This window comes from Hipposideros armiger, unplaced genomic scaffold (assembly GCF_001890085.2).
Source record: "Hipposideros armiger isolate ML-2016 unplaced genomic scaffold, ASM189008v1 scaffold_56, whole genome shotgun sequence".
Classification (NCBI taxonomy): domain Eukaryota; kingdom Metazoa; phylum Chordata; class Mammalia; order Chiroptera; family Hipposideridae; genus Hipposideros; species Hipposideros armiger.
In genome coordinates, this window is record NW_017731406.1 from 744,770 (window position 1) to 756,988 (window position 12,219).

The window sequence follows — 12,219 nt, forward strand, 5'->3', positions numbered from 1 at the left end:
TGTGGAGGGCAGGGTCACTGGCCCTCATATGTGGGATCTGAACTGGGGCCCTCTGGCATCCCAAGCGAGTTCTTAACCATCGCGCCACTCGGCCAGCCCTATACTGCTAGTCTTAAATCATGACATTAGAGAATGAAAAACCCTTCAGTACTAATGTTGTCTCTATCCAATTTGACAAAAGGAAGAGTGAAGTATTATCCTTTAACTCTTATCCTATGCCTTATGAACGCACAAATATACATTTTTTATAAACAACGGGGTCACTGACCAAAAGGCAGCATGCCTAAGGGAAAAAATTCCCTCACCTCAAACAACAATTAGAAAGGTTTATTAGTGGTATTTGATTGACAGTTCACATTTATTTTCAAGAAGAGAGAATGGATCCTCTTTAGGCTAAAATGCTTAAAAGGCTGCAGGTAGGATGCAGTGCTTCAGAGTAATTGCTAAAGACAAGTGACCTTTGGAATCTAGCACTAGTCAGTTTCTGGAAGAGAAAGAGACCATAGGCAAAAGACCTGTTCAAAACTCATCTTTGGATTTATTCAATGGCCTTTATGTTAAGCCATGAATATAGGCTATGCATAAGTATTAACTTTCTAAATATATCAAGGGAAGGTAAGAATGAGCAATAACTTGAAAAAATGATTGTATGTTGACTCTTGAATGTGGATCTGAAAATGAGTCTGTGTGTATCTCTCTCTCTCTCTCTCTCTCTCTCTTTCTCTCTGTCTCTCTCCATACACACACACACACACACACACACACACACACACACACACACAGGGTGCCAAAAAATGAATTCACATTTTAAGAAAGGAAAAAATTGTATTAAAATTGTAATACTCAATATATACCTATAACAAAAGATGTATACAAGTAATGCGTATACAATTTTTGGCACCCCTGGTATATATCTGGATCTTTGAGCTGTTGTGTGTGTTCAGATGTTTCTTTACATGCCTGCTATGCTTGATCGTGTAGCTTGTGAGCTCTCTCTCTCCTTGTCCTTTACAATACAAATAAAGCAAAGACACCTGATATCAGGTCTGCTCAGCTGGAGTCACTAATGCAAGGTGTCTTCAGGTTTGGCCCAGGCAAATTATTAAGCTAACCCTGACCACTGAGGCAGAAAATATGGAACACTGAAAAACACTAGAAAGTTACAGCCATACTAATGGGCGAAGTTTAAAGTTAGTGTTTTTGGGGCCGGCCAAGTGGCTCAGTTGGTTAAGAGTATGAGCTGTGAGCAACAGGGTCACTGGTTTGAGTCCCACAAGGGCCAGTGAGCTGCACCTGAGCTGAGCTGCCACTGAGCTGCCAACAGGTGGCAGGATGGCTCAGCTGGTGACTGCACGTGCTCCTAAAAACAAGTTTCGACTCCCGCATGAGATGGTGGGCTACACCCACCCACAACTAAGATTGAACATGGCACCTTGAGCTGAGCAGCCACGTGCAGCCAACCGGTGGCTGGATGGCAACTGGACTTGGAGTTGAGCTAGCTGCGCCCTTCACAACTAAGATTGAAGGACAACTTGGCCGTTTGCTTTCCCCCATTCCCCAACACTGTTCCCCTTCCCCAATTCCCCAATAAAAAAAATCTTTAAAGAAAAGTTAGTGTTGTTGCCCTAGGCCCATTATCTTTTGTGATGGGCATGACCCTGGGACATCTGGGTGCTGCTTCCCTACCCCCCACCTTTTAGACTCCACCTTTCAGATTAGACCTGTTCCCTATCAATTCCTGCTGCACCAGAGCCAAGGTCACCATTCCTCCCTGGATATTTTATGTTGGAATCTCAATTGTGTTCTTCAGAGGTAAGCCCTGAACCCTCCTCTTTCATTATCATCTTGCAGCTATTCTTCATTTTCTGTGTATTGAATTCTTTTTGAATGGGATTTCCAGATGCTCATTTGCCAATCCCAGGCCCATTCATGCTCACTGCTTGCTCTAGCTATTCTACAGATCCATGTGATGTGAACATTCTGGCTTGCATAGGTTCTGACATAGCATTTGCTGCTGTAATAAGAAGGCTTCTTATGATCGGCTGTGGTTTTAAGCAGAAATAAGAATATCTTCTTGGCTAGGGAAGACTTCTTGCATAGAAAAGATTTTGTCCATTCCTCAAACGTTCTTGTGTGGGTTGCTTCTAACCTTCCCCTAGGCTTGGGGGATCCGGGCCACAGTGTTTCTTTGCCATCACAGAATACAGCATGAGTCTTGGGCAAATTGTGAGATATCTTTGTATGGTGCCATCTGCCCTCCTTCCTGTATAAAAATAGACATAAAAGTAACTAAGTCTATATTTTTTCTCAGATCCAGCCACCATGAGAAGCTCTCCATGTGCATTATCTCATTTCAGCCTCAGCACAATCCTAACATGTAGAATTTAAGTTCAGGGGTACAGAAACCCTGTCTGGCTTTCTGTGGGATCCCCAGTGCCAACACTGAACCTGACACATAGAAGTCCCTCACATCTGTTGAATGAATAAACAAAGTAGGTTCTGTTACTACCTTCCCTGTTTTACAAATGAAGGAAATGAGGCTCAGGGAAGTTAAGTGACTGTGCCAATGTCATACAACTAGTAAATGGTAGATCCATCTCACTTGAAAACCTGAGTTTTTAGCCACTCTACTGTGCTGTGCTCCCTTTCAGTAAACCTATTCTTACCCACAGGGTACTGCACAACCCCATGAGCTCCACTAGAGAAGCCCAGCTGGGCTACCCACCTGAAGCAATGCCCATGCTCCCTTTATGACATCACACAGATCTGCATCATGAGTGCCATCATCCTTGTTAGCACATTCATGCTAAGGAGTTCCTGGATTAACATTCCTGTTGGAAGCTTAGGGTTTCGATCCAGTCACTTAAAGAGGTAAATAGGAGTCACAATTCCAGGCAATGTGACAAAGCACTGAAGAAATATTTCTGGTCCAGGATATTTCAACAAGGCTTTTTGAATTACCACTCATGGATGTCCTTGTATTTAAGGACATTGGGAGGCACCATCATGTTTTCACTACATTTCACACATTAGTATAGAGAAGTGCTGAACGAATCTCTTAGTGGAGTAAGGTAAGATGTAATGCACTGTAATAAACTATCACACGTGATGGGACACCATACAGGCTTCTGTTGGGGTGGGGAGGATGGTGGTGCAAAGCCAGATCAGGTAAGGTCCCTACGCTTTGTTAGCTTATAATTCAGTTGAAGAGTTAAGGCAATTTAAGAGTGAAATCAGTTCCATAATTCATGAGCTGACACAAGGCTGTCTGCGATTGACTTCCAAATGAGTAGTCCAGTCAATGAAGACGGGGCTGCAAGCTTAGTTGATATCTCAGAAGGTCGCTTTCTTGCCTCCTGGTATCTGGCCCATTCTTTTCAAAGCACTCACCACTCAAATAGTACCTTTTCTGAATGGGATTCTGAATATTTCTTTATTCAAAACAGTGGCCTGTCTCTGTGGCAGAGCAATAACCTTCAGCTAGTGATTTCCCCAGTCTAGATTCAATTTCTCTCTATATTAAAAGGAGAATCAAATGTAGCTGTTGCCAAATGTGTTTCAGGTTCACCTATTACAAATACAGATCCCTGGGTGCAGTTCCAAACCCACTGAATCAGAATCCTAGGGATATGTATTTGAAAAAAATAAATATATATATATATACATACATATATATAATTAATATATATTATATATATAATTTCCAGTTTGAAATGTTTATAGATGAAATATGTTTCAAAATAACCCAGGGGGGTGATTGAATGGGATATACATGAAACAAGATTGACTATGGGTGGTTAATTGGGGAATCTTGGTGATGATTATCTGGCAGTTATTGATAGTCTCTCTCTTTTTTTTATGTTTCATTTTTTCATAAAAAGTTTAACAAAATTAAAACAAAAGCGCCTATATTTGTCAATGGCCTCCCAGGTAATTCAGATATAGTTGTTTTGCAGACTGGTATCTGGGAGTTTTTAGACAAACTTTTATCTCTCAAAGCTTTTCCAGATAGGACATGTTGTTTTTATCTAAGAAGAAAGACACCTGAAATAGGACAAATCAGGAAGTGCTTTCTTGGTAAGGGATATATGTTAGTTTTTCTGGAGATAAATTTAGATGTAACCATCAAAGGTGGAGGAAAACAGATGGGGAAAAATTACGTACTGGCTAGTACTCTGTCTGCATAGAGCTACAGCCCGGTACAGAAAGTGATTTCTTTTTTGGAGGAGGGGTTAAAAGAGAAGTATTTCCAATCAAGGTAGCCAGTAATTAAACAGGCAAGAGGCTCCTTTGCAACAGTTAGTAACAGCACCATTCAAATAAAAACAGAGAGTGATGATGCTAATACCTTGCCATGTCTTCCTAAATACATCTACCTTGTCCATTTGAAGCTCATACCTCACTCATGAGGTCGAGGCTAGATGAAATAATTTGGGGGAGGCATTTTCAACTTTAATATTCTAGGATTCCAGGAGGTTGTGTTGGTGTGCCAGTTTTTATCATTCTCATTTTATGAGTGGAGCTATGAAGCTTCAAAGAGGTTGCATCAAAGTTACTTTTAAGCTACTTTGATTCTTTAGATTAGTTGAAACTATCAGTATTTGCAGTCTTAGAACAGGTTTCACCAGTCTAGACACTTGGTAGTATACAAAAATTTTGCTAGGGTGGAGTGTGTTGAGTCTGAAAAATCAGCATCAGATATTGGTTAATACAGGTCAAGCTTCTGTGTCTTGGAATGATAACTGCTAGAAGGCTGAGTCTTGGGTAATATCCCCAAAAGTAAAGGAAATGGTGGCACCGTTTTAGAACTTGAGACAGATCTAGCAGAGAGGCAGACTCATCCAGAAGAGGTACACTGAAAAAGATCTGAACATACAAATCACGTCTAAAGGCTTCTTTTGAAACATTTGAGAAAAAATATTTCCCATTTGAAGGGTTAAGTGGTAAGTATGGTCTTGGGAGTGGGTTTTCCTCACCAGGGCTTTGAATGACCATGTGGCACTCTTCGTCAACTAATTCCTAGGAGTGCCATTTGTCGATCAAATATTTTATACACATCAACCTGGAGATTTACTTGTCATCTCACAGAATCATTACCAGCCATTCCTACGCATAAGACGGCATTGTAGTGTTGATGCCGTTGATAGCAGCAAGTTTGAAGGGGTAAAGTATCGCAACTATGAATTAACTTTTCAATTAATTGAGGTCTAATGCTTTTCTGGTTGGAAGTAAAGTTGATCTTACAAATAGGATTAGATTGGGAATGAAAAGACCTGAGTTCTTATCTTAGTTCAGCCTCAATTTGATCTGTATCGACAACTTGACTTCAGAAAATTTTAAAAGTCAATCCAAATGTTAGACAAATAATTGTGACATGCTCACCATATCTCAGTTAGTGAAAGTTTATTGTAGATAAACAAGTCGCACACACCATCCAAAGAACTTGGCCATCGTTCATTATACAACACTGAACTCCCCTCTCACAAGGAATGTTCTATTACTCCCTCTTCTGCTTCTCTGTGTGAGGGTAGTGTAGCTATTCTCTCTCTGCTCCTACTTTGCCCCCTGCTGAGCAATGGACTGACTCTGTTTGAGTCTCCCATTGAAATTCCCCATGAGTAAGGATCTGGTTAGAATCCTATGTCAGTCCACATCATAAGCCACTGGTCAGCCCCCAAATACTGCCTTTGGGTCTAGTGTTGATCCACAGTCCAGCTATTTATATAGCAAAGTTGCTAGGCCATGTTGTAACTCATCATCTGATCTCATTATTACTTCTCTTTTGGAAAAACTTCACACATGCTTTCGACAGAAATAGGGAAAAGAGAGAGGCAAGGAATAATTATATCTAGTGGGCACTCTCCAACCATTTCCCGAATGAATTTTTAGCAAACAGAGAGATTATTTTGTACAACAGATGGTTTTATTGAGAAACTTAAAATGATATATTGAGCAAAAACTTTGAGTATCACCAAAGAAGGAAATTTCCCAATAGGCTTCCTAATCATAGAGACTAATGGAAATATGTACAGAGGATGCGTTAAGATTATCTGAAAAGTATAGCACTTTGAAAGGTAGTTCCTTTTTACATTTTCAGATTAACTCTACTTTTGTTTGGCTTTATTCCATTTGTCAGTTGGAACTAAAAAGGAAAAGTCATAACACACACACACACACACACTCACACTCATTTGGAAAACATTATATTAAAATGGCTTTGCAAACTCTGCCGAAAGCTACCCAAATTACTCAGGATTACGGGTCCTGCCAGCAGCATCTCAGATGTTGAAGAATATCCCTTATAGCATCAGTTAAAACAACAGTTAAAATAGCCACTATTGAAAAAAACAAATCCAAATAGCAGAATAGTTGAACAGATAGGGTAATTGTGAGGCCAATCACTGTTATGCTCTTCCTGTGGCATGCCTCTTCTTGGGTAGACTACTGGGACACGTGATATTAGAATCCTTGGAGAATTAGGACCAATTAGAAAATCATTTGAATTGTCCAGTTGCTCTGTAGTTAAGGTTTCCCCGATGGAAGCATTAGCATGTTATACCTCCATGGAGAGTCAGGACTCTATGTGGGGTTTTCTAAAATCTAGGTCTTCAATTATCCCCTAGCCCGTGTCTTGAATTTTTTGTGTGTCTATGATTTTACTGGTTGACTCATAAGCCCAGAGACAAGGAGTTAACATATTTGAACTCTAAGACCTTGGTGTGATTTGAGCTGAAGCTTTCCAAGAAGTTAAGGTGGTTCCTCTGTCCAATGCTGGCTACACTCATGTGAAATTGTGGACAGCATCTGCTGGTAAGAAACACCACATAACACACTCCACTAGCCACCCATTCTTCATCACCACACCAGCCATTGCTTGTTACTGTTCCTCCTTAATTTCACTTTAAGAACAATAATTACAAGCATACCAGAAGGAATAGGATGCCTACTTTAATTGAAGTACAGTTGCTAAGTGTTTAGTGTGGAGGGCATTTGCTGGTTACAGTGCTAGCTAACAAGATTTGACCATGCTGAACTGCAACTTAATGACTTGAGCAGGGATCCCATCATTACTATCTGATGCCTAGGTGGCTTCTAAGAACAAGCTAACTATTTAATGCAGAAGCCCATAGGCAGGGGTATTCCGTGTCATGCTTGTCTGGTCCCCTGGCTGAGGGAGGTGATCTAAAGCTTAGGGATTAAGTGGGTAGGTTTTGAATCCTATTACCTCAATTGGGGTCTTCTGTCTCTGGGTGTTTGAACTCATGTCACTCTCATACGCCTACCCACAGAGTCAAGACAGTGTTGCTTTGCGAGGAAAGTAGAGAAGTTTGGATTGTTGTGGTCTGTTCTGGGAAGGAACAGAAGGAACTCATCCTGTCCATTGACTGAAATAGTAAAACTTACTATATATGCTTGATGCTGAGGATATAGTGCTATGGTTTGGGTAGGGAGCTTACCATCTAGAAGATGAGACGGGCTTTAATCAAATAATTACACCAATAGCAGTGATTGTATCACCACAAACTGAGACAAGTATTTGGAGGGAAAGAAAATTATTCTCTGAAAGCATCTAGCAAAGGAAACTGACCTAGAGTAAGGAGGTTGGGAGGTTTCTCTGTGGAGGAGACATTTAAGCCAAGATCGAAAGATGAGTAAGGGTTAACTGAGTGTGTGTTTGTGTGGCTGTGAGGAATGGGGAGGGGACACTGGGAAGAACATTCCAAATCCATGAAAAAGCATACCAAGGTCGGACAATTAAGTTCGCGAACTCATCCTAGAAAAAGTACTACATACCTCATTGCTGAATATCACTATGGTCACTTTCGAAGTACTCCCCTTGGGATGCTATGCACTGAAGCCAGTGCCTAGTCTACCCTTCAAAGAAGTTTTGGAACTGTTTTTCTGGAATGGCCATCAGAGCTGTCATCGTATTACCCTTGATGTCCTGAATGTCATCAAAATGTCTTCCTTTCAATATTTCCTTTATCTTCGGGTAAAGAAAGAAGTCATTGGGGGCCAGATCAGGTGAGTAGGGAGGGTGTTCCAATACAGTTATTTGTTTACTGGCTAAAAACCCCCTCACAGACAGTGCCGTGAGAGCTGGTGCATTGCCGTGATGCAAGAGCCATGAAGTGTTGGTGAAATTTCAGGTTGTCTAACTTTTTCACTCAGCCTTTCTAGCACGTCCAAATAGTAAACTTGGTTAACTGTTTGTCCAGCTGGTACACATTCATAGTGAATAATCTCTCTGGTATCAAAAATGGTTAGCAACATCGTTGCAACACGTTCACGAAGTTAATTGTCAGACCTTCGTACACACAGGCTCTGTAGCAGGAGGAAGCAGGGTCTGGTCACAGGACTGAATGAAAGCTAGCATGTCTAAAGGAGAGGAAAGGGGAGAGTGAGGCTGGGCATGTACGCAGGACCAGACTATGTAGAGCTTTGTAGAGCCTGATAAAGAGTTTGGTCTCTAACCTGAGATCCACAGGAAACTACTGAGAGGTTTTATTTAGGCAGGTGATACAACCAGAATTTTATTTTTAAGAGCCTGCTGGTATATACATGGAGAATGGACTATTGGGCAGCAAGAGTAGAAGTGGGGAGATCAGGTAAGAGGGTGCGGCATAATCCAAGTGACAGAAAAATGGTAAATGAAGTCCGGAATGTAATAATCAAGGAACTTTCAGTCAATGAATAAATCAGCAAGGAATTACTCGGCACCTATCTAAATATGCATGGCTTGCTCGACTCATCATCTTGAAGGGAGATTCATCTTCAGCCTCCCACCTCTCTTTTTGGCAGCCTGGCTTCTGTCCAATTATCAAGAATTCCAATTTAATGGAGGTGAGTTAATAAGGTGTTACTTTATTAAAAGTATTAGCATTTAAGGAAATCTGGAGAATTGATTCAAGTGCTATCAAGCAGTGTTCCTGTATAGAACACTATTTCTCAATCTGTGGTTCAAACAAGTTAATGTCTCAGGGTCCCCTAGGGGTTGCAGGAGTGGGGAGGGGGAGGCCTTATAAAAAGTCAAGTTCCTGGGCCCTACCCCACATGCACAGAATCAGAATTTTAGGGTGAAGCTGCCTTTTTGGGAGAGGGCATGCTTAACAGGCTTCCCAGGCTCTTTTATTATTATTATTATTAAATTGGGGTGACAATTGTTAGCAAAGTTAGCATAGATATTGTTAGCATAGACTTAAGGTGTACAATTCTGTAATACATCAACCCTCATACACTGTTGCTGGGAATGCAGATTGGTGCAGCTGCTATGGAAGGCAGTGTGGAGATTCCTCAAAAATTAAAAATCAAATTACCATGTGACCCAGCAATCCCTGTCTTGGGTATCTACCCCAATAATCTGAAAGCATTTATCCGTAAAGATATACCGTATTTCCCCATGTATAAGATGCACCCTTTTTTGAAAAATGTGGGCTCTAAAAACTGGGTGCGTCTTATACAGTGGTTGTAGATTTCAAATGCTATAGATGACACTGAGAACAAGGTAGTATATGAAGACAGTGATTCGTCATCAGACACAGATGAGGACAAGCTAATGGTTGGGAGTTTTGACAGTGATAAAGAGATGTATGAATTTTATGATGAATAAAACTTGAGTTCAACAACTTTATGTAATAAATTTTTTTCCAAATTCGGGCCCCAAAATTAAGGTGCATCTTATACATGGGGAAATATGGTATGTACTCCGATGTTCATTGCAGCTTGTTTACTGTGTGCTAAGACATGGAAACAACCAAAGTGTCCTTCGATAGATGATTGGATAAAGACGATGTGGTATATATACACCATGGAATACTATTCTGCCATAAGAAAAGATGAAATAGTGCCATTTGCGACAACATGGATGGATCTTGAAACTGTAATTCCCAGGCTCTTCTGACGAACATTGAAGTTTGAGAAATGCCTCTGGGGGCTAATTTGAAGGTTGATTCTGAACAAAGCAAATGCCTGTGACACTGAAGAAAGAAGTGGGCATTCCAGGTCAAGGACGGTCCTGAGAAAATGTCGAGAATGAGAATCAGCCAGTGGAGGGCAAGGAAAGAGTAGTAAGTATTATAGATTGACTTCACTGGGGTACAGGAGCCTTCCCTCTTGGGAGTACCAAGAATCACGCTGAGTAGGAGAAGAGAAGGGACAGCAGGCCTGACAGAGCAGTCCTGCCAAGCCTGAGATACACTGGATGAAAGTTTCTGTAATCCCAGAGACACTGGATGAGGGGCCTATGGGACTGCAAATTTGGGATTTCCCTCTCCCATGAAGTGAAGGGAACATTAATATAATTTATTGGGCACATAGCAATAATAGCCAACCTCACCAGTTTGCACTATTTGCCATGCATTTCACAAAGTACTTGATATGCATCACATCATTGAATCCTCACAACATCCCCATGAGCTAGATACTGTAATTATCCCCATTTTATAGACAAAGAAACTGAGGCACAGGAGGTAAAATAACTTGCTCACTGACACACAGCTGGTAAGTGGCTAAACCAGAATTCTAACCCAAGTCTATCTCCCAAGATTGCACCTTTAGTAACGGGGCTGGGTCACTCACATCAATTCTAACTTATGCCCACAAAGGTTGATAGTCCTCTAAATAAGGGCACATTCATTTTTGTGGACCATCATCTGCAATCATTATGCATGATGGAGGCATGGCCCCGGGGTCCAAAGGCAATTCAGGCCATGAGAAGGCTGGGCTGAGGTCTGGATAAATACAGTCTCATGCAGGGATTTATGATGCTATGGTCCACAGTGAGTTAAGTGTAGCTGTTGGGAGTAAGCATTTGAGAACCTTACAGCAATTTGACAGAATACTTTTAGTTTGTTGATGCTAACAACAACAACAAAATAGGGGCTTTTATTTTGCATGCCTTTTTTAATAATATGTTTTTCTAGTAATTTCTTTTTATTGTATTTTATAAAAGTATCTATAGATTGAAAATTAAAAACCAATAAAACAAAAACCATGGTTCTTCACTCCAAATGGTTTGTGACATGTGGGTCTCGTGGATATAAGAGAAAGGTGAACAACTAACAATATGAAGGTATTTTCAAGTTCAGATGTGGGTGGTAGGCTGACCAGTGGAGCTGATCTGAACCTTTATTTTGACATGGCAGTCTCTTCTAAGTTACAGAATCAACCTCTGGAGGATTATTATAACAGATCACGGTGTGAAACCAGCCCTTTTTTTTAGTAGACTTAGATTCTTAGAGGTCATGCATTCAATTCTGGGCAATTACTGTCAGTTTAAACAGTCAAGATGAAAGAAGTAAGTACATAATTAATCAAGCAGAGGCATATGGAACCTGAGCAGTAAAGCTTCGATGGGATAATAGACAGAATGGGGGGAATAAAGAAGGGAAGCGTTGTCGTTTTCATTGACACTATCCACGGAATCGGATGTTAAAGAACTATAAACACTTCCAATTTGTACTTTTGCTAAAAACAAAAAAGGACTCTGGGAAAATGATGCAGCAGCATTGAATAAGCCTTCTTCTGGCAGTGTTTATCCATTTGTTCATTCAATAACCATTTTTTGTGCGCACCTATTACTTACCCATCACGTTGCTTGGCACTTATGGGTACAAAGAACAACCAGATTACATCTCTGTCCTCAAGGAAGTCACAATCTAGTGGGACAGACACAGAAACTGTTATCAATGTAATAAAACTTAGTAAGTAATCATAGTGCAGTGATTATCAAGGAGCCGTATGTTTCAGAATCAGGATGGGAGAGAAATAGTTTGAAAGGTCATATCAATATTCTATGACCTGATATGTAGCAGAGAAAAAAATAAGAACATTGGCTCTTAAGACAAAAGATAAAGATCAGGAAAAATTTGGCTGCTGGTAGACATAAGATGATAGTTATCCAAACCAAGAGTCTGGACTCTCATTGGACATGAATGGGTATGCCAATGGCTTCACAAAGAGAAGGAGAGAAGGGATAGATGGCAGGACATGCAAGATGTTTATCCAAAAGGGGCAAAGGTTTAAAAAGTTATGAAGCACTTTTGAATCTAGGTATAAAGAAAGACTTACGGAAGCTATGGAGGCTACAATACTACCTGGGGTTGGTGGGAAGAAGACAGATATAGAAACAATGTATTTCAGGTCACAATGTTTCAATAAGGAGTCAGAGACCAAATAAGGAATGCATGAGGCAGAGGAAGAAGGAGCCCCAGCTTCCCC